This window comes from Lutjanus erythropterus, chromosome 6 (assembly GCF_056507025.1).
Source record: "Lutjanus erythropterus isolate fLutEry1 chromosome 6, fLutEry1.hap2, whole genome shotgun sequence".
Lineage (NCBI taxonomy): Eukaryota > Metazoa > Chordata > Actinopteri > Lutjaniformes > Lutjanidae > Lutjanus > Lutjanus erythropterus.
The window spans coordinates 27,301,064-27,328,200 of record NC_139322.1 but is presented as its reverse complement, the minus strand read 5'-3'; the positions used below and the strand labels follow the sequence as shown (position 1 = coordinate 27,328,200).

The 27,137-nt window shown below is 38.5% G+C and overlaps 1 long non-coding RNA gene across 1 annotated transcript in view; it reads right to left on the bottom strand.

The window, feature by feature from the left end:
* Positions 1–3,582: 3,582 nt before the first annotated feature.
* LOC146325430 (uncharacterized) overlaps positions 3,583–27,137 on the bottom strand; it is a 70,230-nt gene continuing 46,675 nt past the window's right edge. Inside the window, exon 3 of the long non-coding RNA XR_014770650.1 lies at positions 3,583–3,776. This is a non-coding gene — a long non-coding RNA (uncharacterized LOC146325430). The remainder of the gene's footprint in view (positions 3,777–27,137) is intronic.

Below are 27,137 nucleotides of genomic sequence, written 5' to 3'. Positions count from 1 at the left end.
TGCCCCTGGTCAGTGGTTGTATTATTTATATTATTTTCCATCACTAATTGAATTTTATTGAACAATGAATAAAAACTCTGAACACCGACAGCTTCCTATGGTAGAGAGTGTTTGTATAGGAGTTCAGTGAGATCACCTTAAAAGAAATAAAGAAATCTTTATCAAATTTAAGAAACTCACTATAGAGACCTCATATATTTCAAGTTCAAAACATTTTTTAAAAAATACATGGAGGGAGACAAAAGATGAAATGAACTATTTACATATTTACAAGTTACTTGAAGACCCTAATGTAGAGATCTGGAGGGAAAGAGTGAGAGAGGAGCTCAAACCTGCCTGCGCCACACGCCACACCTGACTGACTGGGCACGGTGCAAGAGAGGGGGAGCACCAGCGCCACTGGCATTTGAGCCATGGACTACGTTACTCTGAGCAGCATGCGTGGGAATGAGTTACAATTTATATAAATATATTTCTTGCCCTTTCCCTGATTTTCTGAATCAGTTGCCCAACATCCCACTAGTCACCTTCCAGAAATAAAGTTTGTAGGTGTGTAGGTCACCAAGTTGGCAACACTGACAGTTATGATGTGGTTGATAGAGGGTGAGAGACAAACAAGTGGGTGAAATTACGTTTATCAGCAAGCGGCAGGTCTTGGTGTTGTCAGCAGACCTCCACTCTTAATATAAAAAATGACTGCACAAGCAGTCTCTCTCCATCTTTTCTCTCCATGCCCTTATAAATACATAATCTACAAGTTTGTTCTGTATGTTGAGTTATTGTGATACTTGTTATAATTGAAAATGCTATTAAATAGGTTATATCTCATTACCATTAATAATATATTACAATGGAAATTTCCAGATGAGAAAGTCTAACCCAACCTCTGTCCGTTTGGTACACAGAACATGATGAAGTGTCCTCTACAGTGGTCCAACGTGAAAGAAAATACTCTAGGATGCTCTTCTAGTGAAGAAAACACGATGCTATGCCATATAGGGTGCCCTATATACCAAAAAAGGTTCAGAGTTGTTTTTTATCTTTTTTTTTCACCCCCACTCTAACTAATAAAAAAGAGATCTAAGCTGAATTCTAGGTTAAATAAAAGTCGGCACAAGAGCATCAGCAAAACTTGTTTATTTATTTTCCATATAAAAATTCTATTCATTCAAATACGTTTCACTCCATATTTTTCCCTTGTTTATCCACACCTCACCCACAGTGGCTTTATGCCCCACAGTTTGAGAATCCCTCCTTTAGACAAAGAGCTGGTAGCTGTCCTCCGGTCGAAATAAGGAAAATACTTCTGCCTCAGCAGCAGTGAGATTTCACAGCAGCCTGCCTCTTCATATGAAATTCTGTGAAATTTTTACTTTACTTAACAGGCAGGATTTTCATTAACTTTTATTTACTTGAGTCTGTTGCTATTTAAATAAATATTTCTTAATTATTGCTAATAAAACAACATTGTTTTACACTGACAATACTTTTAAAGCTGAATAGCTGCTATAGGGCCTCTGTAATCAAATGAGGCATTTCCACTCACTCATATTTCAGTAAAGTAAAACTTAGCCATTAACAATCTGCCTTCACTCTTTAAACAGCCAAATGTGTTTCAACCTATTTTTTAATTATATAGTACCATTTGTACAACTTTTTTACTCATTTCATTGACATCCACTCTCTTTTCCCACTGCAACCAGCATAATCTGACTGTTAAGTGTACTTAACTTGTGGAAGATCTGATCCAACTCAACAGCAGATCAAAGACTGAAGTGTTCACGTTTTGGGTGACTGAGGAGAGAGCGAGTCATTCATTTCAAGGGGACAAATGGCAGCTAATTGAGTAGGTGTTGTAAGAGCTTGTCTGGATACCTTTCAAATGAGTAAAGGGTCATTTCCCCAATAATTAGCTACCCATGTTGGATTTTGTATGGCATGTGTGTGAGTCTGTGCGCGTGTGTGTGTGTGTGTGTGTGTGAGCACCAAGGTTGTAAATACATTTGAAAACATAATGTGTTTGTGAAGCAGAGGGGCTGGCAAAGTTAAGCCGTTTTTTAAAGATATTAAATTAATGAAAATACACCTCGTGAACAGCAGATCTCTTCCAGCAAATCAAACTGTTGTAGTTTTTTTAAACAGGTATTACAACAAAACGTCTTTGATAATATTTACTGACCACAGATTTCAATGAACTCACTAAAAAGCTGGTTCACATTTACTCAAACATTAAAACAACGAGTTTGTGTGTTTAAATGCGTTCCTGCGCATATGTGCTGTGCTCATTTCCCAGAGCTGATTAGGTGACAGGGGCCATACATCACACTGTGACCTGTGCTGCTGAATCTGGAACAAATATTTACACAATTGGACTAAAGCAACAACTCCATTTCTTTCATAATTTTTTAAAAAGTCTTTGGATTCTTGCATCACGGTATTTAAGTATCAGAATGTCTTATTCATTATGGCTTTAGATTTGTTGAAAACTTGAAATATTAAGTGAAAACATTGTCCTGACCAGTGGGAAAAGTCATGTACAAGTTTTTGCTCCTTTGATGTCGACATTACAGAAGGTATGCTTTGCTTAAGAAGAGTTTGAGCTTCATTACTTTTACGCACAGATGGAACTTTCTGTCTGATTTCATTTCTCTACATTTCTTTAAGTCCTGTGGCTGGCTGAAAAAAGCTGATGAATACCTATAGTAGATCTTATATTCCTTTTTCATTTTTCCAAGAGAAAACACAAGGTGGTAGATTTACAGAGTGTGAGTGCATGTCAGAGTACTTCCTCTCTGGACGGAGGTAGCCATGTCGAGGGGAGAAAGAAACCTATAATCCCTCTATGCCGCTTGAATAGAGTCATTCTGAAAACAGTGAGTCAGTGTCCGCTTGCCGCTCGGTGTGCGTCAGATGAGAAGCAGTTAATGTGTCAGTAATTGGACAAGCAGTATATTTTGGGAAAAGCCCTTTATAAAAATATCCACCCACTGACTCGGAGTGTGTGTGTGTATGGTGCACAGGCAGTGCTCTTTTACAGCCTACAGAATAAACAAACAAACAAATAGAAAAGAAGAGATGGAGAGCGATGGAGGAAAAAAGGAGGTAGAAATAGCAGCTGTATTCATCTGTGTGTGTCTGGCTGGCAGCTCTCGAGGGATTGGCGGGATTAAGTGAGAGCTGCGGATGACATCACGGGTAAGGACGGCCGCTTAACTCGTAAAGTGCCCCTTGGTTTGTGCATCTACAGGGCCGGGTGCCAGAGCCAGGGTGTGGGCGAGGAGGGGCGAGGGGGATCATTAGTGAGGTTTTATTGGAGCGCTGGGGAGGAACCGCTGGTACATGGGTGCAGACTCACAGGAAAACAGGATTCAGACGGGCTCTGTAGTGCAGCGTTTTGATTGCTCCCAGACCCTCGCTGCAGTGTGTGCGAGTGTGTGTGTGTGTGTGTGATGGAGAGAGAAAGGATTGTGTGTTTGATATGAGATTGATACGCATGTTGTGGAAGCCGGTGTGTGCAGCTGAGATTTCAGTTGTACTTGTGTTCGAGGCACATAAGCAAGTCTGTGCGTGTGTGTATTTGCAAGGATTTGTTGGCACGTGTGTGTAATTGTCCTTTTATACATACTCATGCACGTTCATGCGCGTGTCCTTCCCCGTGATGGAAACCAGAGATATTCTATAGCTGCAGAGGCCTGATCTGTGAGTGGGCCATCCAGTGACGTTCGCTCCGAATTTCTCATAAAATGCTTGAGGCCAAAGCCAGAATTCCTTTTGCACTGTAAAAAAAATAGGGGAAATTCATTATTTCAGGACAAGTGCCTTCACTATATTTTGAGTTTTGCATCAAGCTCAAACTTTTAAGTTTTGAAGTAAACTAAAAGTTTTGACAAGGTATAATCGTTTGAGGTAATTTTTTTTTCTTCTTTAGATAAACTTGAATTTTTGAGTTTTAGAAACCAAAATAGAATTTCAAAAATTGTTCATAGTAAGTTGTAAAACTGATTTGTCATTATTTGATTGCTTGAAAATTAAAGGAGTAATATGTAGCAACTGCACAACCAAAAATGAATTGCGAGTTGGAGCCATAGACGGTATATTAAATAGTTAAACTGTTTTTCTGGCCCAGAATAGAAATTCCAAAGCTGTAGCAAGTGGATTTTTCGACTTAGCATTGTTCCTGAATCTCTGTTGGCATATCATGGTCATTTTATGACAAAATGCATTAAATATATTACTAATTTTTCATTTAAATTGTTGCAATTGAAAACAAATTATTAACCATTATTCACGTGAGTGAATGAGTTCACTCAACCAGTTTAAAAAAAATTTTTTTTTTCATTTCTTAAACAAAAAGATTCAAGTTTATCAGAAAAAGAAGTAAATTATCTCAACGAAACATTAAAATTTAAAGAGTCTCAGTTAGGCTCAAAACTTAAAAATCTAATGAAGCATAATGCCTTGAAATTTTGAGTTTTAGCCGCTTTTTCATTTTTACAGTGTTTCAGAGTCACACTCCTCCTCCTTCGCCTCTTTCTCCTTACAAACGTATAAAAGACGACAGCGAGGATATCCAGCGCTGGCTGATACAAATCCCACTCAGTCACCTCCAGATGGAATGGCTGCCTTTCACATTGCGAGCTCAGCAGTAGCCCGTCCTGACTCATTGTTTCACTCCATATAAAATGAAATCAACCACATCTTCTGGGGGTGGCTAAATACTAGCTACCTTTTCCAGTTACACTGGAACAGATCCTTTCTGAACGATCTGCAGAGATCTGTCGCACTGAAACGGCTCATAATGACCCATGTGGTGTTCGGTACATGAAGCAGGGCAGGCAGACAGTGGTTTGACACACTCTTTAAGATTTGCTCTGTCTGTGTGCGTCTCGTCACTGACAGTCTGCAGGAAAGGCTAGAGGAACTGTATCCTCTCCATCACGCCACGGCTAGGAAATGAGCCATTCATTCTGACCGCTGCTGTCGAGCCGTCTGACCTCTCAGGGCTGGAAGGCCCACTGTGGTCTCATAAAAAATGCCAGTCATAAAACAGCTGAGGGGGTAAGTCGCTCTTGAGCTATTAGCTGGTGATACTGGATGAGATTTCAGTAGGTGTCAGGGTGTAAGATTGGACGAGGCTGGGAGGTAGGCTTGTGTCTCTGAAATGATAGATATGCTGAGTGTGGTGAAAATGTCAGATCATGCAGAGGCGAGGTGAAGTTATTAACTTGATCATTATAGTGACTCCATTAGCCTTTTATTTACAAACCCAATGCAAATAAACTTGGGATGTGCAGAATGTGGCAATTTGCTAATCCTTTTTGATTTATACTCAACTGAAACCAATACAAAGACATAATGTTTAATGTAGGGCTGTCTCCAACTCAGAATTTTTTCAGTCAAATCAGATCTAGCCATGCAATATAACTATTCAGGGATTTGTTCTTTTTTCAGTTCAGTGCTCCACACTAAATTCCTATATCAGCCTGCATGAGTGTTTTACTGGTAAGACTTGCTGTTTAGCGCCTTGCTTCAGTCAGAGAAAGTAAAAGTGTCCATCCTCCTTCAAGAGTTGGTGATTTAATGAAGCGAATGATGATGAAGCACTTGACTTGTAGAATATTAGTCGACTGAGGGGTGATTATTTGACTATTCAATCCTAATTTAATATTTGTCCTCAACAACTTCATTGATTTTTGTGAATATATGCTTATTCTGAATTTGATGCCAGCAAAGTTGGGAAAAGGACAACAAAAAACTGGGAATGCTCAAAAACACATGATTGCACAAAGGATACTACCTACATGGGCTGAGGAACACTTTATAAAACAATTGTCAGTAAACACAGTTCATTTGCAAATGATTGCATTCTGTTGTTTGTTTATTTTTCACACAGCACCCAAACTTTTTTGGGGAATTGGGGTCATACAATATTAGTGGCACAGCCCATTTGAAAATAAATATGCCACATCTGTCCAAAAAGCACAGAGCTGGCCTTAAAATAAACAATGGCACTAGTTCACTTTGTCAGAGTTTGCATTCAAACAAATCACTCCCCACACACGGTCTTAAAGCATTACATGCACTTGTTATCAATTGGGGGAAATGCATTATTACCTATTAGCTGTTTTAATGGTGCAAACAGGGGCGTACAAAGTAAATACTGAGGTTTACAACTTCCCGTACTCCAGAACAGCATATGTTTGATTGTGGTTGCTAATGTTAAACTAATTAGGGGGGTCTGAGCAGAAAGACTATGTAGAACATTCATGTTCACTCATTTGTGACTAAACACTGGTGAACTGTGAGCAGAGTGGGAGCATCCATGCTTAATAATGGCCTCAAAAACACATCATTTTGTATGTATCTGTTATGGCTAAACACAATTAATCAGCCATTAGAAGAGAAGCAGGACGGGGTTTTGCTAGAGGAGTTTTTTTCAGCATTGTGGATAAATGTGTTTTGTGAAGAAAGTTAAATAGAGGCTTATCTGAGGAAACACATCTGAGGTACAAATTTAGCCCGTAATTTCCCTGTAGAGATAAAGAAATAACATTACATTTTTAAAGCCATTAGTTGTCACCTGTTTTTTAAGCATTCACTCTTCTGCACAGCTTTGCACACAGCAAAAATGAGTGTGGATAATATAATATGTTTAAGCATATTGTGAGTAGTTTTACTGCTGAATGATTTTACACTATTTGGAAAAAGAAAACACAGAATAGTCTGTCTCTGAAGACATAGGGAAATTGATTTTAAATTAAATTTTCAGGGAACTTAACGGATTAAGTTCCTTAAATTTTAAACACTGTGGTGACAAGTGGTAAACCATGGGTTCTCATACACAACTAATATAATGTGGTGCAACACTGCTGTGTGAATTTCTTTAATAAAGGAAAACATATATTAATAGAACTCAAGTTGTTTCTGCTTATATCTTTAAGAATATAGCTTACTAAAACACATGTTGAAAACAATTAGAGCCACAACTAACAATTATTTTCAATATTGATTATCTGTTGGTTATTTTCTCAACTAATCAGTTAGTTGTTTGGTAAACAAAAAGGACCACATGATATTCTCAAATGTCTTGTTTTGTCCAAAATCCAAAGATATTCTGTTTATTGTAACAGTGGAATAAAACATGAAATATTCATATTTACAAAGCTGGAATCTTTTTTCTCTACTAATCTCCTTTCAGTTAATCAATTAATAGATTGACTATTGGAGCTCTAAAATCAAAAATATTAATAAATAGTTTTGGTGTGTTCATGTTCCTTTATATCCCTATAAGGAATTTTTACTGTAGATCATATATTTTTGGTCATAAAAGGCCTGCCCACAATCATGTTTCCATATACAGATATAGTACTCTAACACAAACAAGTGGTCTTACTTGGGTTTCACGTTATCAAAATATGGAAACATTCTTTTCCAACATGGCAATGATGTTAGGTCAGGTTGAAAAACTGGCATTATCTTAAAAAGCTGCGGAGAGTCAATTCTTCAACCGGACTGGAGTGTCTCAAGGAGCTCATACGCTGATGGAAGAGATGGGATGACGGCAGTGACGTCAGATACTATGAGAACAGTGATGATCAACATCTCTTTATTTTATTTTGGTCCTTTAACTCCTCTTTGAAAATGACATATGGATCCCGGTGGATTCCACAGGAAAACCAGGACTTTACAAAGGACATTTTACTTGGTGCTAAGAACGTGAATGTGTGTCTATACAGTGTCCAGTATTAGCCTGGAGGAGTGACAGAGGAACAGTGCTGACATTTATTCATAGACCAGTTTCCTCCAACAAGGAGAGAAAACTAAAAAAAAAAAAAAGACTAAACATAATTTCCAAAGCACTCCACACAGCAGAAAAACTGCCTGGGTAGTATATCAGCTGACCCCTGTCCCACACTCTCACACACACTCTCTCTCTCTCTCTCACACACACACACGTAGACACACACACACACACCACACACACACACACGTCCAATTCATTCCTGACCCCCCAACATCCTCTTAATCCCGTAAATGTTTTTACAACTTTGCCTGTCACTGGCGCTGGACACTGTGGTGTTTACATTAGTCTAACCATGCTAGCTAGCGGCACTGAGCACTGCATGATCGTCTATCACAACCAGAGTGCTCTCGTAAACATACTAATTAGGCCGTGCTTTATTGTTATTTAGCCCACAGATCGTTAAGTTAGTGTAAACCGACATATTAACCACTGATTAGGTTGGCTCAGCTAACTGTGTCATCACTGCACCACATTTATCATAGCACTTAACATAACATTTGTCACAGATTCAGTCACCTGTAGCAGTAATGAACGGCTCATTAATCATATTAATATACGAAATTACAATTAGGAGGCATTATGGTGGCACAGCGGCACTACATGTTTGGTTTGTGGGTTTTTAAACCTTCAAATGAAGCTTATAACATGATTGTCTTTATTCGTGTGTGTGTGTGTGTGTGTTACATGAATCCAGCTGTGAGTGCCTTTCATACATCTGTATCTGTATCTTTCCTGTCTATCCTCAACCGTCCTATCAAAAAAAGGCAAAAAGGGACAGAAAAAAACAGCAACATTAAAATAACTGATAAAATAACTGCAAATCCTTATATTGCTGATTGAAAATGAGTAATCATTTATTTAAATAGTGGCAATTCATTTTCTCTCAATCGACTAATTGATTAATTGGCTAATTGTTGCAGCTCTAACCGTCAGCATTTACTACTTTATTTCTGAAACAAAAGCAGTATTATGAAGATGTTTTGATGGGCTAACACCAGTCATTTCAGTATCTCTTTCAGTTTACACAGCTTTAACCTCTAAGTTTGTACTAACCAGTAGGGCAAATATGCAACAAATCATATTGCAATTTTTGCTGGCTTCTGTACCAAACAAGCAAGTTCACTTTCCAAACATTTTTCCTTTCTCAAAAAACTGCAATTCTTGCGATTTAGACATTGCACTGTTATATTGTAATTTGGAGAATGTTATTTACTTAACTGTTCAACCCTACTAACTGTTACTTTCTCAATATATTTTCAATATTTTATCAACCCGCTGCTGCCTTAATGAGCCACCAAAGTGCAGTTTTGTCATTTACATTTACATTAACTTCGTTTATAATGCACATAAAGGAACTAGGACAAATTTGTATTGTTGATATGTGAGGGCTTAAATTCAGCTCTACATGATCTAAGGACAGCAGACAGGCATACTGTGGTGGGAACTGAGGCAGCAGGAAAGATGAGAAGGGAAGAAAAAAAGACTTGGTGTGGTGGTACTCTCAGGTAGACACTACTAAAGTATTAAATTAGTCTGGGCTTAAAGAAAAGAGACAGTATATGAGACGGTGGTGCTGGACTCCAGCTGCCTCCAGTGGAGGCATGACAAGCAGTGCTGAATGCTGTGAGCTGACAGCACAGGTTTATATGGAACTACTAAATCTGTAATGTATTATAGGCGAGATCATTTATCTCTCTCAATGCTGGAAGGATGACTTCTTATTCAATATGTTCCAGATAAGAAGCCAATGAAAGTAAATCTAAAATGAGAGAAATGTGTCTATTCTAGCTTTGAAGACACTCAATGTGTTTATGAGTCACAATATACCTACTTAGAAAACAAAACATTTTAATGTAATCCCAACGACAAATCAAAGAGTGCATGATGGATAGATTATGAGTAGATAAGTTTGAGACAAACAAAAGGAAATACGGTATGTCTGAGTTGGGAATTATTCTATGGGGAAAATATGCTGTTTGGGACATTGCCCTTAAATGAAAGGAGAAGTCTGGATCTAATAGAGTGCACAAAAACTTTTAAAAGTTTGAGTTTAACCACAATAACAGTGAAACTGAGTGAGAGACAAAATTCTGTGAATCAACTCTTTACAGTGCTACCATGTCTATTCTGCATTTCAGAGACTCTAATTGAGAAATCAACCCATTTTGTCTCTTCAATTTGTACACAGTTTATTCAGACAATATGAAATGTAGAACTCAACTCAGCAGCTGATGACATTTTATTGACTCATTATCTATTGTTCCTAATGGCAAGAGCTTATTGCAGATTTTTAACAATGAAAATGCATGTTTTCTGTGGGAATAAATGAGATATTCAAATGCAGCATGTATTTCATCCAGGATTTTACAAAAACACAATACTAAATAATTTTGCAGAACATGGTTCCATTAATGACACTTGTTAGAACTCTGCATCAGGTGAGTTTTTCCAAAAGCACCCGTCACATGCAGGTCATTCATATTGTTTTACTGTTAAATGAACTAGACAACTACAATATAACACATATTTTACAATTACAGTGCTATCTTTGGACGGACACATGAGTGAAAACAGCCCGCTGGCTTTGCTTAATTGTCTCAATAAGGCTTCTGCTTCCCTCTTTCTCTCCCTGCTGCAAACATCACAAAATACAGACACACCACACACACACACACACACACACACACACACACACACACACACAAACCACAAATTTAAGCTTAGTTACAGTATTCATTAATGGTTTGTATTTAATTAATTTGGTGCTCACAAGCTAAAACCGCTGCTCCCTCAGAGTTAAATACCCACTCTGTGAATCATCACCATCTGTGAATAAACTTAACTTACTTGTTAATAAACATGGGAAGGCCTTCTACACAACAGTTTAATTATTATTTTTAATTACTTTTCAGACTATTGAGGTGTGCTTCTGAACATTTATGGTTCGGAGACAAAGTGGGATACTGTCCATCCATGGCGGCACCTTTCTCATGGTTCCTGCACTGCTACATGTGATAAGGTTAATTATTGCCACTGATGTAACAATGTGCATTTGTTGTTATGAGTCATTGGTGGTTTGATTTAATTTGAATATAGAGGGAATTCCCCGGCTAACCTAGCTGCTGGACTTTCTTTTGAAAATTCTGTTATTTGTTTTTTGTGTGTTTTCTGTTTTTGTTTTTTTGCACAGCACATTTTGCCAGTCCAAATATTATCTATCTCATTCACAATTTACTTTTATGTTATGTTTTGTCAAGGCCATGTGTACAAACTGAAGATTTACAAAGAAAATGTGCATTAAAATGTTGCATGACAGTATCAGTTCCAGACACTGTGCCTTTTCTGGTTACAACTGTTGTCTGTTTACTATGGACCAGAATCAGTCGGTGGTGATCAGTTCTGTCCATTACCTAACCAACAGGTAATACTGTATTAAAGTAAGGCTTACGTGGAGTGGCACATTGTCTGTCTGCTGTGTTGAACTTCCTCCTCTCAGCGCTGCTAAGCACTTTGGCAGCAAAACACTGAAGTCACTGTTTCCACTTTTTCACTCTTGCACATCTCACAACTAAGTTCAAGTACCCCACCCACATTTGCACATTTTACACCATTTATTAGGCTACACTTAATTAGAAAAGTCGAACATTGTGGTGTATTCATATGCTATTTTAGAAGCTCAGACATTTGAGAGCTGCATAAAACAGCAGCCCCTTTGATGCAAGTAATCCCAATACTAGCAATATCCATTTTCAGCATCTACCTTTGCTCACAGTTTGTCTTTGGGTTTACTGTCTGATGTCAGAGCTTGTGAATGCTGTCTGCTATGCAGTGCTGTAGCAACACAACACCAATAACACAAACATACAGAGCATGCTGTATACATTTTGTCCCCCCTGGCTCAGAGCAAAAGCATGACTAGCTAGTCTTGGCTTCCAGGTTCTGAACTGACCCCGAATTGACTCAGGGATAATCATGCCCACGATATATATGGAAGAAAGACACATGAGAGGATGGGAGCTTTTGTTGATGGCCTGTGTTTTTAGAGAACACAACGGCATAAGTAGTGAATAAGTATACATATAGAAGGCATCACCATTCGAAGTTGTAGCTTACTTTGTACATGTTGGGTAATTTATCAGTATCCAAATATGAGACTAGATATCATCTTAGAAGTTGGATATCACAATATGGCATTTTGCATATCGGACCGTTCAAGCAATGCTATTATTTGCTTTTGCCAACTCAGAGATTATATCCACTTTACTGATTATTATTCATCAAAAATCTCATTGTGTTAATATTTTGTGAATGCACTAATAGTCATACCTAACATATTGTTGCAAAATTGATAAACTGATATCGCGGTATTTGGTCAAAACTATTGCAATATTCGAGTTAGCTCATATTTCTGGGAACTAACAACAACTCGATTAAACAAATTTTAATTTAGCTGATTAGATTAACAGTAAGAAAGCTTTCAGAAAGCAGTTAAAATTGGGCACAATTTATTGATTGATAATGTTCAACACTGTCTGAAAAATTACTGCACGTATTAAGAGCATTTGAGGCTGTTAATCACATTCTACAATAGCCGACTCATATTTTGACTGTCACCTAAGTGTGTGGCACTTTGCAATATGAACTTTGCACAATATCCTTCAAAACGTAACAACTCACTAAATGCTTCAACTTTTCAGACCGAAAAGGATCATAGTGTGTATGAGTAAACAACGTCATTTACCAAGAGCTGACATCAGCTGCCACACAGTGTGGCTAACTTTAGCAGTGCTAGCAGCAGCAGCCTGCTCTGCTTGCAGGTTAATGTCCAAGTCTATGCTGAATGCAGTCACCTATTGCTCCAGATGAGTAGTTTTATGCCAGTTTTCTCTGATAGAGCCTACATTCATTCTTATTTTCATTTTCTAAATCAAGATACTGCCAAAACTGCCATTGTACATGAATAAAATACTGATGAATAGTTTAATCGACTTGTATTTCTGGTGCCAACTCACGAGGATGGCGATATTTAATTGTAGAGTCGACTAATCACATCCCTAGTCCATATGGCTGGGCCCTACATGCGTACGTGATGAATTAAACCAAAATCAGTTACTCGTATAGCATCAGCAAGATAAAAATGATTCTAGTGCATATGGGAAAAGTTTGCTTTCAGGGCTTTCTGCCAGAAAGCAGCCTTCTAGCTTTCACGCATTCATGATCTGTGGTTTTCTGCTCGAATATGTATGGCCTAATTACCACTTGCCATTGTGTTAGCTTTACAGTGTTTGATAAGCAGAGTCCAGGGGTGGGTGGGGTGGATGATAGAGGTGAGGTGGGCAGAGATAGAGGCTGGTGCTGATTTGCATATTCATAGAACCATGCATACAAAGATGCAGAGTTGCATCTACGCCATTTTAAGGCATGAAAGTTTTTTTTCATGGAAAAATCATCTAAATACATGATTTAGATGAACTAAGATAACTTTTTAGGGTTTTAATCAATGCCTATAGAGAAACTTTAAGTATATCAGAAGATTAATTATCAAATATTAATGGTGACAGAGGATGTGCAGGATGCCACAAAATAGTTGCTGGTCTTAATATGGATGGCTCGGGCCCAAACTAAACCCTCATTGCTGTCCATTTCTTTTTGTTGTCTTCAAGTCCACAAGGGATTTAGTCAGGGTCGATGTCTGCTTGAAGAGCTCAAGGATCTGAACAATCAGAACATAAATTCAAAACAATTTTCTCTGACTCCATGATTATGTGCTCATACAGCACAATGCTGGATAAAATCGCATTTCAATCATGTTCTTGTGATTTATGTGAGCCATTATCAAGTTCACATCTTCCTTCCTCTAAACAATGAAATCCAAAAATCTATAGACAGATTATTCTAAATCCAGAGGATGGTTTGGTGATTACAGTAACGACTTGAAATAGCACATAATGACAGACGTAGTGGAACAACATGCAGCAGGAAAAAAGCTTGAGGGCAGAAATCTTTCCGGGGGAATATTATTGCTGACATCACACCACTAATACTTTTTATGGACATCTTCATTATCCGTCAATGCCGTTCACTTCGAGAGATCAGCAGGAAATAATCCAGGTGGGTGAAAGTCCTTCGATTTCAGCTTAGAGACTTTATCAAATTTAAAGGGGTGTGCAGACAGGTGTGCGTGCTTATGTGTATAAATGCATGCCCAGGTATACTATAACTCAGAGTAAATCTGTGATTGTGTGCGTGCGTGTGTGTGTGTGTGAGGAGGAAAACTCTGGGGTCGAGTAGATCTTTGCGTGAGTGTCTATAATTGGCGGCAGAGGGAGAATCTGTGAGCTGACATCTGCAGTTGATTTTTGGTGATAATAAATCAGGTTTCTTTCTCCGCTGGTGTGCTTCTACACAGCTCTCACTCTCCCTCGTCTGTGTTTCTCTGCGTATTACACACGCTCTCTCTCTTCCTCTTCTCCTCCTCGTTTCCTCGAGCCTGTGGAAACCCAGAGCCTAGCTGTACAGAGTTCCTGCAAAACTTTGGACTCAGCTGCACTTTTTGGGTGGCCACACAAGCTGAGTTGTGAAAGCTCCTTCCTGGCCAAAGCTGCAGCGGGAGAAAAAGGGAAAGGAGTGTAAAAGCAGAGACCTGCTTTGTGATTATCAGCGAGTGGAGGTGGATGGAGACAACGAGGTGTGAACAGGCCGCAGCTGAGGGAAGCAGAGTCTGGCAAAACCTAAAACTGCCTGTGTGGAGCCCAATTTTTGCTGACTGCACCTATCTCTACCATACATGGCCAAGTTAATAGTAAAGGTTTGCCACTGGGCCATTTCTCTCCACATCAATTTCCTGTCTAGCCACAGCCTCGACACCAGGTTTAGGGCTCAGTGACTGCTGTTTTGATTATCTTTCTTCTTGTTACATTAAACATGATCTGGAGTCAGACAGAGTGAAAAAACAAGGGAAAATCCTTTTGGAGCACAGTTAGAGGTGACCAGGTTATATTCCACTGACGATTACAGAATTCATTCTCCGAAACATAATCCGTATTCCAGAAGATTATGGAAGGTAAATACTGTAAACATTGTAAACATTTTGGATTTAACAAAGTTGCAAAATAAACCAATTCAAGATTATGTTACTTAAAATGTTTGTCATATTCAGCTGCATTTTGTGTAGATGTGGCACAACTGAGAAAGCGAACGTTTGCTTTAAAAAATTCAGAGTAGTCCTGAATACTGTAGTATTATTCCCTTTTATTTACACATGAAGAGAAAAAAAATAAGGGCTAATTAGTTTTTTTGTATAATATTTAGTTTAGTTTTCTTTGTTGGTAAGTGAGCACCTTGCTATACATGTTCTAACATATTTCATACTCTAGCGGAAAGCAAACTGACACATAATTGCATGGTCTCACAGGATGCAATGTTTTATATAGTGGAGCCCTGGTGCATAAAAATGTTAACTTGCAGTCAGGATAAAAATACACAAGTCAACTCGTGCCCGACCGATATATCGGGTGGCCGAGAAAATGGCCACCCAATGTAGCGGCCCGATATTGGTCTGATATGGTCCTACAGAGGATACATCGGCATCACTGTATACGTTTTCGAATTTGAAAACTTTTCTTTTAAAGAACATATAATACAGAAACTGATTCTTGGTGTGAACATTTGAGGTCAAGATGAGTACAGTGGCAGTAAATTTTTCCACAATAAAATCAATATCTGTATTGGTTTCAAAAATGCCATATTGATCAGGCCTTAAATCAAAAACACAGAGACCCTTGAACACATAAATTGAAGTTTATCTATAACTTAAACAAAGATGCCCAGTTTTACATAGTTAACACAACATACTATTGTCTTTTGACCTATGTATGAGATGTCACAGTAGAAATTAGAGCCGCAATAATTTGTTGATTAGTCAATCAAAAGAACTTTAATCAGTCATTTTAATTGTTTCAGTCATTTTTCATGAAAAAATGTGAAGCATTTACTTGGTCCAGCCTCTTAAGTGTGAGGATTTGCTGATTTTCTTTGTCATTAATGATGAATGAGGAGTCTTTGGGTTTTGGGCTGCTGGTGGCTAAGAGAAGCAATTTTAAAGACATGACCTTGGGTTATGGGAAATCGTGATGAGCACGTTTACATTCTCTTGAAATTTTATAGAAATAATCGATTAAGCGTGAAAAAAAGTCAGATTAATCACTAATGAAAATAATTATTAGTTGCAGTAGTTTATTATTTTACATAGTAGAACACTGACGGATGTGAATGTTAACCCGAAATCTAGTTAAAAAGAATTCAACCCAGTTCAATCGCTAACTTCACAGCTATAACATCACACAGCCCTCTTACAAACACACACACACACACACACACACACACAACACAACTGAGTTATTCCTTAAATGAGATTGCTATTTGTATAATGCACTTTGGTTTAAAATATCTTTAATATATATATATATATATATATATATATATATATATATATATATATATATATATATATATATATATATATATATTTTAATTCCTCCAGCCTGGTGGGCTGCCAAGCTTGCAATACACAACATAGTTTTTAGCAGAGCTGTCATTAGTATATAAGTTGTGGGAAGTTGCCCTACATGGTTTGCATGATACACACAGTAGGATGATTACAACTATGTTGTTAGAACACATTAAAATGGACAGAACACAACATGAAGATAATGATTTATGACATGAATTGAAAGATCCAATGATGAACAACCAAACACATCATGTATACTTCAGCAGTGACTATCAAACAAACTGTGTCTGTGTGCGTGCACACACACAGGACTGGGGGATGAGAGAATGTGTCTGTATATGTTTATGTGGGTATCAAACCTAGGGGATGGACAGGGCTTGAGGCAATTTCCAAAGCCAGAGGGGAAAAAGCAGAGTTGGAAAAAAAGGCCTTGATCATTCACAACAATAACACACAGTCCTTCAGCACACTGACACTACAAAGTTTCCTTGGATCATTTTCATTACGTTTTACACATGCAACTTCCTTCCTTGGGCTATCCAAGGCTAGACAGGTGACATAATCAGGCTTTAACCCTGGCTGACCTCTAAGTAGCAAGACCAAAAGTCAGTGGTTGGATCAACAGATGCTTGATGGAATGCATCATCCTGCCTCATCTGTCAAAACTTCCTGGAAAGGAAAAGCATTTCTTATAAATTGAAATATTCACAGCTGAAAAAAAAGATGGCACAGGAATACTAACCCTTTCTAGTCTCTTTGGAAGTCAGTTATTACTACGTAATTTATTTCATTAAGACTTACCTAGAAAGTAAAATTAGAGGAACATGACTTGATTGATCTGCAATCAGACTCAAATTGATCTTCATGAAGCCCATTAATTACCTGAACACTAATGAACACTCAGGGTCTGCGCAGTGTGTCTTTAACTGATTTCCTCTGAGAGTCTATCTGGTGTTGTTGTGTTTGTGCATCCAGTCATTTTTTGTTCACAGCCAAAAAACAGCACCCTTCCCTCAGGCAGCAGTAAACATCTAGCCTCAGCCTGTCATCGCTGTTGTGTGTTTAGACATCTGCTCCAACCACAACTTTGCACTGATCGTCAGTATCATGTGGCTGTAGTCTGGAGTTACATCCGCACTCCCAAATACATGTTGTCTATTACCACATTTGGATCTAATTCTAAGGAGTGTTTAGCGGTTGCGGTGGTGAAAGACCTATCCTCTCTTGTTGTTATGAAATTTGTAAGAGATGGTTAGCATCAGAGCATGCATGTGGTGCAGTATTACAGAATTAGTCATGTGTGCTCTGAATGATAAAAGGATGTAAGCTGCACTGACAAGAATACCCGTAATGTATCACAACATATCACACTAGCACTGAGGCTGTCAACTGTTCTGTGACATAGCGGTGTTGAATGTTTAAAACTTTGGTATTGCGACACCCCTTCATAGTTAATTGATTGTGTGTTAAACTTCAATACAATACTAATATAAATAAAAGATACTCAATACAGCTCTCTTTTTGCACAGCAAAAAGAGAAATAGTTCTTGGCACACAGAATAGTATATATTTTTTTTCTTAAAAAAAAAAAAGAATAACCTGCACACAGTTCTAGAATAGCCAAGGACTAACTTTGCGATGCTGCAAGCCAAATTTCAGGCAGGAAAATAAAAACTCAACAGAACAGACTCTTGACTGAGCACTTAGACCTTTCCTTTTTTATAGTTTAGGTACCCCTGATCAACTGTTGGTATGTTTCAAAGATGTGGTATACTAAAAGTATTTAAGTATCAATACTTCTGACAACATTACTATGATTCCACGGGAGGGAATTCCTTTTTAAAATGTTGCATATGCTGGGGCGTCCCTATAACTCGATTAGTGAGGCGTGCGTCCCATGTGCTGAGGCTGTTGGTCCTCTGCAGCGGCCGCTGGTTCGACTCCCACCTGCGGCCCATTTGCTGCGCGTCATCCCCTCTCTCTCTGCCCCATTTCCTGTCATGTCTTCAACTGTCCTCTGATTAAAGGCAAAAAAGCCCCCAAAAACTAATCTTTAAAATGTTGTATATGCATTTGGTTAAACAACTGAATTAAATTAATTTTACAATGCAATGTCAAAGCCTGGTCTGCAAAAGTGTGACTGCATGCTCTGAGACCGGGTCGGGCAATTACTTTTCATGGGGGGCCACATGAGAAATTGATCAGGCTGCTGTTAGCCAGACACAAATGATAAAAGGGCCTAATAATGGCCAAATCTCTAATAATGTAATGGTCAGAATCATTCTATATAGGGCTCTTCTACTGTTGGCCAGCCTTTCTGAATTGTCATGTGATGAACTGTAGGCTAATATTTTGTTGCCAATGTCCAAAAGTCGCACCAACAATAGAATAACAACATAAACAACTTCTTTCATATAAAAGATACATTCATGATCATACCAATGAACAGAGCACAGACCCATTTCAACATAAAGGTCTGATAATGGTTAAATGGTAAGCAAAATGCTTCTGAATGTTTTTGCTAGATTTTAAATTTTTGGTATTTCCATGTTGGCCTTGTGGACCACATGAATCCTTTCAGTGGGCCACATCTGGCTCCTGGGCCAGAAAACATGGCAGTGATATTTTGTAATGAAGAACATTTACATATTTAAGTAGACAGACCAGTGATACACTCTAAGCATGTCACTCTATATGAAGACAGATAATGTCTTCCTTTTTCCTCCATCACTGGAGATGGTACTCATTAACACACAAACGGTACATCAAACTCACTAGCTGGACCACAAACCTCATCCCCCAACCTTGGCTTTTTGAATTTCACATAAGAAGAGAAATATATGACCTGGTCCAGTGTACCATTAAAGTATATGGTGCATTACCCATACTGCACATAGGGGCCATGCCACAGTTTTATTGCAGGTTTACAGCTCACTGGTGGAATAACAGCAGCTTGTTTCCTTAGGTGGAAGATGGGAATAGAGAAAGGAGTGGAGCATATGTGTGTGTGTCTATTAGGACCAGGTGTACTAGCAGTAGCAGTCTAAAAGTCAGTCAGTCCATCATGAGTCAAAATGATGCAACAGACTCTGTGTGCACAGTATCAAGCAACAAATCCCAAATAGTATACTCACACATAACAGTATAGCCGATGACAAAAGAAGTGCAACACGGGGTATCCCATTTTGATTTGATGATGGTCAAATAAAATCACACCTCAGCCTCAACTGGCCAGACTCTCCAGTCTGTATTAACAAGCTCCACCAACTACAACTTCAGAAAACTTTTTAAACATGATGCCTACAATTACAATCTGCCAACCATGTCATTATTTGCTTGGAGCTTTAAGTAGCAACAGAACTACCTGAGACCTCAATCCCTCAAAGACACTGAACTTATTTGTTAGGTCAGCACATTCTATTAGTTACCCACTATTAGACTGAAAAAAGACACATGAATGGAGCCGTGGTATAACAAAACATAACTTTTTGCACTTAACTGTAGGAGTAATAGTTGTAGTAATGGCAATACTATTAACAATAGTGATAATCATAATTTTACTTATATGATTATTGGTGCAATATTTGTGTCCCAAATTAAAAACAAACATCACAATAACAAATAACACTGCAAATTAAATTAGGGATGGGACTTGGTAAAATTTTAATGATATCATTGCTATTATCGATTCCCTTATTGACTCCTGATCAATTTTCTATGTGGAAAAAAGTAGGTCTACAAAGGTTTTCAGTGTCACTGTGATTGTTTTATTATCTCTGAACCAAGTGTAGAAACAGATTAGAAAAAGGGTTCTCCACCATGACTCCTTCTTGTTGCAAAGTAGACACATGAGTTTGACGTCTTTGTTTTGCAAAGTACAACTGTTAGAAAAATATGCTGGCATCAGTGAAGGGAAGTGATATACCCTGAGGCATCCCATTCCAATGGATCAGACAATCTGAAACCAGTTCTAAACTGGAGCCAGTTAACGATTCCCACCCCTAAATTAATCTCCACAAGAGTCTTGTTTGACTGAACCACTTTTCCATTTTGAGGTGTAATAGGAACACAAGCATTCTGTGTGAGTGTGTGTGTGTCTGTAAATTCTCTTTTAACACCAGAATAATTAACTGCTTAACTTTTCTGTGTATAAACTGTAATCACCACGATTGGGAAGTGAAGTTATTTTTGCCGGACACAATCTGGCAAAAAAGCAGAAGCAGCTATACTGAATAGTATCAAAACTTAACGGAAGTTGACTTATCCATATTTTCATTCCATTACTGCTTATGGGAATTTCGCTGAATTTTAAAGGATACACTGATGTGTGGAAATGTAATATTAACCAGTTACCACAATAATGGAAAATTCCAGACAGACAGATTGTTGACTCAGACATGTGAAAATGGACCCGGTGTCGAGCCCTGTGTATTGCTCAAGAGTGAATTTCACTGCTCATACAGTAAGTCATCACATTAAGCTCTCTAATGGCAATAGATCTCAAATAACCTGAGTGATTTGGAAAACAATACCTGTTAAAAGCCTTTTTATACCTATACAATGCAGGACTGGTGGCCTAATCGCACAATTGAGGTTGTTAATCTATACAAAACTAAATCAATACTGAACTGTGGTGTGGTGGGATCAATTCCCTAAGGGGGAGGTTTGCCATTGAACACGACACCAAGGGACGAGCGTGCCTAATCCATGTTTGAACTTTAAGTGAGCGTGGGCCTCTCTCTTCTTTACATGACCACTCCATTCCAGCAGACCCCTCCAAAGCTGACATGGTGTCCAGTGCTCACGTGAAGGATAGGGACTGGACTTGCCTCTGTTCTGCATCTACTCATTCACCCAAACGTCCACCAGCTCCCTGAGAAAAGTAACTTTCCCCTGCACTCCCATAGTTCCAGGTGTTTTGGTCATTAGGGCCTCTGGCTATTAGGAGCACCATGGTGCTTGCTTAACGGTTATAAGGCCAACCGTCGTGCTCGGATCACACCTCCACAGCTGTAAAGAGTGGCAGGGAGGGGTGGCAGCCGGGGAGGCATGCGCAAGGGGGGACCGGGCCAAAACGCCCGCTTTGTTCTCTGGGGGCTCCGGTTACCCCCAGCTCTCCCCACAGCCCGCGTGACATTCAATACTGCAACTGTAAATTTTACATTAAGCGTGTGAAATCACAGATGCACATGTCACAGCAGTGTCATAAAGTGAATTTACTTAGCTCGACTTCAGCACGCACCTCAACTCTTTAAGTCTCTGTAGGGGGGCAGCTGGGGGTGGGGATGGTGGACAAAATTACAGCAATTAATTCTTAAAAATGGCTCCCAAAAACTGCACTACATGTTGACGTATTAAAGGCGCACACCTGGCCCTATTCACCTTATTAACAATAGCCTGCCATCATTATATTTTCTTTGGTACTGCATATTAAAGAATAATTGATATTCAGTCTTGGCTTACAGCTTGTTAAAGGTTTAATGGTCTGTGAATGTGAATAATAACTATGGGTGAAATCTAAGAGAGTGAGAATGACCTTTACAGTACACACAAATAGCACAGTACAAGTGCAATGTGTACACACACACACACACAAACAAACATGGAGTACAATTCAGGAACAGGATATGAAACTGGAATATGCAACAGACTGTGAAGTTTATTTGCTATGGTAAAAATGTACAACAAAATGTTACAGCACTTTATTTCAGTCTAACAGTATTTTAAACATTCACAGACAAGGGAGCTGCAAATCTGTGCGCTTACTGGTGACAGAGGCCGAGTCCACCTGTTCACTCTCAGATCATCCCTCCACTAAAAATACAAAGAGAGGAATCCAGACAAGTCTCCGTCGTAAACAGCAACCAGGGGAGACCCGTACATAATGTGCCTCCACACTTGTGTTAAGGACTCATGACTGTGCAAGCGCCAGAATTATGCTTTGATTATGTCAGCCATTTCAGAGTTTGGTTATTCGCCACTCTGATATTTGGACACTTTTTGCCCTCTTTTAAAATTCCATCGCTACAATAGTAAAGCCTCTGTAAATATGGCTTGAAATTGTAAAAATGCATATATGATGTCATAGTCGAGTGTCTCATTAGGATTCACAAAAATCTGAGTGAAAGTAAGCATTAATAAGTATTTGGGAACCTAGTTCAAAAAATAGCTCATTTTGCTGTTAGACCATTTCTCATAACATGTGTAGGCACAGAAGATCACGTTTTGATCGATCACACCAGTACAAAAGCTAAGAGATTAATTGCTATGGACAGGGTCCGCAGCAAAGCATATTTTAAGCACCTAAATTTGGGACACCCTAAGAAAAATCTTTATTAGTTTAAGTGTCCACTACATATAGAATACTTTCCCACCTTTACTTTGTCAGACAGCCTTTTCCAACAGGGAGGCCACCATCTGGGGTGTCCCTAAAGCTCAGTTGGTAGAGCGTGCACCCCATGTACTGACCCTACTGGTCATCTGCAGTGGCTGCCGGTTTCACTCCCACCTGTGGCCCATTTGCTGGGTGTCATCCCCTCTCTATGGGGATATAGACTACTGACTACTGTTCTGAAGCTGTGTACTGCGACTTGGGCAGTCCTTAGCTTTGGTTCATCGGTTAAACAGGAAAAAATGTCAGCCTGCCTGGCGACAAATTTGTTCGTGACAATATTTGAGGTGGGAAATAGGCAAAGTATTAACAGAATACTGATCATTATTATTATTAATATTAACATTGATTTAACTGCCATGTTTGCCAATGTGTACGACTTTGGTGTTTTCACACAGTAGCTCAGATCAGAGGGCACCAACTACCAACAACTCCTGTCTTCTGCCAGGTCAGACTACTGTTTTTGTCAAAGGAGTCTGGAGTGATAAAACACTTCAGCTCCTGTTGTTGAGTTGACTCAGACTCCAAAATGTAGATTAAGCGGAAGCAGAGAGGTTTTGTTCCACCCATTTGCTGGAACAACTGACATGGATTTGGTATGACTGGTTTGCAGACTTCATTGTATGTATATACATATACACACTCTTGCACACAGTCTTCTGCACTTGCAATCAAAGATTTTATGACACCGTTATTATTATATCTTTGATTACAAGCACAGAAGACTGTGTGCAAAAGTTTATTGCATTTATATTATTATATTTTAGATTCTTTAAAGTAGCCACCTTTTGCTTTGATGACAGCTTTGCACACTGTTGGTATAATCTGAACCAGACAAATCCAGAACCCTGGCAAGAGTCATGTTCAAGTACCAGGCAATATTAAAGTTTTAACATCATGTTAGTCACATTCACCGACTCCCTTTCTCCTTCTCTGACGTATCCCACATGTCCTGTATTTTCCCTGAGTTATAGCAACTACCTGTGAGCTAACAATTAATTGTAGGGACCTCACCATTACTTTAAATATATTATGGATTTTCTGCATTCTAACATCGTTGGACCATTTGGGATAATCTGAGTACACAAGTTAGTGAAATATATGTCAATATAATGTCTAGCATTTTTAGACATTTGAATGTGGGAATGTTACATATTACAGCTTGAAGTCAACAGCACCCAACATGTGGTCTACAACATTATGTGTGACTCTGCATAGACTTGAGAAGAAAAAAAAACAACACATGAGGGTCAATGCCATGCAACTCTCTACTTCCTATGCATAAAATGCTGAATATGACTAATTCATACATTCCCTTAACCCCCACCGTTCATTTGGCAATGGCTCAATAAATTCTGCAGTGCACGCTGTGCCGCCTACCCTGTAAGAGTATTCCCCTGCTCAAAGGGTAAGGGGGAGCCAACATTAAGACTGGTGGCTTGTAAAGTGAGCTGGGAAGTTTAATTGATCTAAAAGAATTTAATGTGGCGTAGTGAATCGCAGCAGACAGCATGGATTTATATCGCAACCCTGCAGAAACGAACATAATATTGCCAGGGTTTTACAGCAGAAGGGGGATTTTTTTAAAATGTGGCCACAAAAATGATTGACTTTGTGTTGAATAAAAACTGCAGTTCAATAATAGCCAGGAATGCCCATTTTAATTCCCATACTTGCATAAAAAGTTGTGGAAAGTCTATGACAACGTACTTTACTTCATTAGAAAGGTTTTGAGTATTAATTAAAACCATCCTGCTTACAGAAGAGTATTTTTTGGCACTGACCCACTTCACACATCACAAAGCAATATTCACGCCTGAGCTGTATCATTTTAAACTAAGCTCTTGCTCTCTCAAGTGTTAAGTCCATCCTGCACGGACCTCTATGAAAGCACAGAGAACTCTGCAATGTGTTAGAGATTTTGAATGTAAAACCAAGATTACCACACAGCCACAGGGAAGGGGATTCAGCACAATCCCCACAGGATGTGTAGCAGCCAAGTCAAACAAGAGTGCAGATATTTACTAATATGTTCTGGATACCATGGCCACACAGATATAGAGATGCACACGGCAAATAACAGATGGATGTTGAATAGTGTCATTTCTATTATTCTGACTTTAAATATACAGTGTATAGTGTGATGCATAGTGTTTTGTAGATACTTTAATCCAAAGTGCCTTATAGAAAAAATCTATATGTAAACTTTTAGATGAGCGTGAATTTTAAACCAGCTTTAGTTTGAAGTCTTTTGGGTGTGCTTGTATCTACAGTTCTGCAACAAGTACACAATGATCAAGATGAGACTCAAGCCTACAGTATGTGTGCAGAATACAGTGGATCAGTAGTCTTAAACCTTTAATATTTCACATTTCAGCATCAAAATCTCCAGAAACACTGAACATATGTTATATATTTTGTTGAGTTGTGTACTTACATTATACCAAGTGATTCTAACAATGGTCAAACACAGAGAAATCCATAATTTATTCAATGTAATGGTGTGTTTCCTTGCTAGATGCTACTTGTTATGATGTCTATGAAAACACAGGATATTTTGCATACATCAGAGAGTAAGGAAAGAGGTCTGCAAATGAGCATAATCATAACATTAATAAATCTTAATACATTAACTTGTGCTGGAACATGATTTTGAGTGATGTCAGAAAGATTTTCATTTGCAATGGTGGCTGTTTAACAATGAAGAAAACAACACCCATGATCTCACGATACTTCAGATGTCATCAAACTACACTTTTTATTATTGTTTTAACATTAAAGACCCTAGTGGCAGAACTTAAATACAACTATTTTATTAACTTATTTTTCTTACTATTTTGATAACTTCATATAGTAATTTTTTTTTGTTGTTCAGACATTTAGTGATTAGGGACACACCAACAACTGGCCAGTTTCTGACCAGTGACGTGTCAGTAAGTGTCACATATCCATTTCTGTGCGCTGCGTAATGGTCACGTCATGCGTGCAGCAGACACTGACTGTAACTGAATTCATATTTGATGTTATGAATTAGAAGAGTAAAAGAATGTATCCCAAATGCACAGCTTTGTGTTTTCCCAGTATTAAAGTGTCACACTGAAGTGCTTTAATTCTCTGAAAGATGTCACCTGACTCAAAACTTATCTCTGTGCCCTGATTTTTATCATTCTTTTGCATAGTGTGTGTTAATTAGAAGTAACAAGAATAACCTTACTTGTTTGTACTCCATTTTGGACATGCAATACTGATTTTTGTTTTTAGAGAATCTGTTGTATATGTCTGCTTTTAATTTTTTGGTGATTCTTGTTTTATTTTTTCTTTCTTACATGCACTTTTCAATGTTAAAAATAAACATATTCTATTCTATTCTGTTGTATTCTACTGTATTCTATAAAAATCCTCAATAAATGCATGCTAAAGCACAGAACATCAGATATTTTCAGCACAAGTTAATATAGTTACTTTTTAGGCAGTGTTTGCATTATTTGCATTATATTTGTACTGGACTTCTCTAAGGCTGAAAACTAAAATTCTGTTTGCAGAGGTTGTGAATCTACATTTTACAAGACAAGGCCATCTAGTGTTAGCAAAATGTTTTTTATCCTATATTAACTTACAACTGTCTGAATCACTTACTGACTTACTTATACTGTAGGGGTGTGTGCTTTTTACACTTCAATGCAGCAAAATGGTTTTGATACCAATGCCCATACATTAATGCCAAAAATTGCTTGAGATGATCATCAGGCCAAACTTCCTAATAGTCAAAGCTGTTTTAATGCAGCTTTTTTACTGGATGAATCGGGTTTAAAACCAAAAATGAATTAGACTGAGAAATGGCTGATGTGTGAGATTTTAGCATGTAACTAAGCATAATCTGAAGCTCAACTAATAGTCTTGTTGACTTAGCTTAGCCATCCTATCCAGATAGACCACAGCTCAGCAAAACTTGTTTACATTGCAGTAGGGAGCACCGGATGAGGAAGATTGAGTCAGGGAAAATGTACGATGCATCATAAAAAATGTGATTCTTCTCCAAGGGAAAAAAACGTTCCACTGTGACTTCCCGTTGGAATGATTTTCAGACAGACACAAGCTCATGGGAGGAAACCAAGCACTCGTTAAACCTAGCAGACCTGGCTCAGACCACACCTAGACCTGGCTATCCATCAGACTGACTGGACAGAATTTACAGTGTGACCTGATCGGTCATCATTTATTACTTTTACTGGTCCTAAGTGGAGGCAATCACCGGCTGGTGTTTGTGTAAGAGGAGACCTCCACCTGCGAGGGTCTCCCATTAACACAAACCTAACTTGGGGGGAGATATGTCATCTGTCGGCGTTCGTTTGGACTGGGCCAGGAGTTTTTGCATTGACAGAATTCCATGGGGGATTTTCCCCTTCCTCAATGAGCTGCTGTGTATCTTT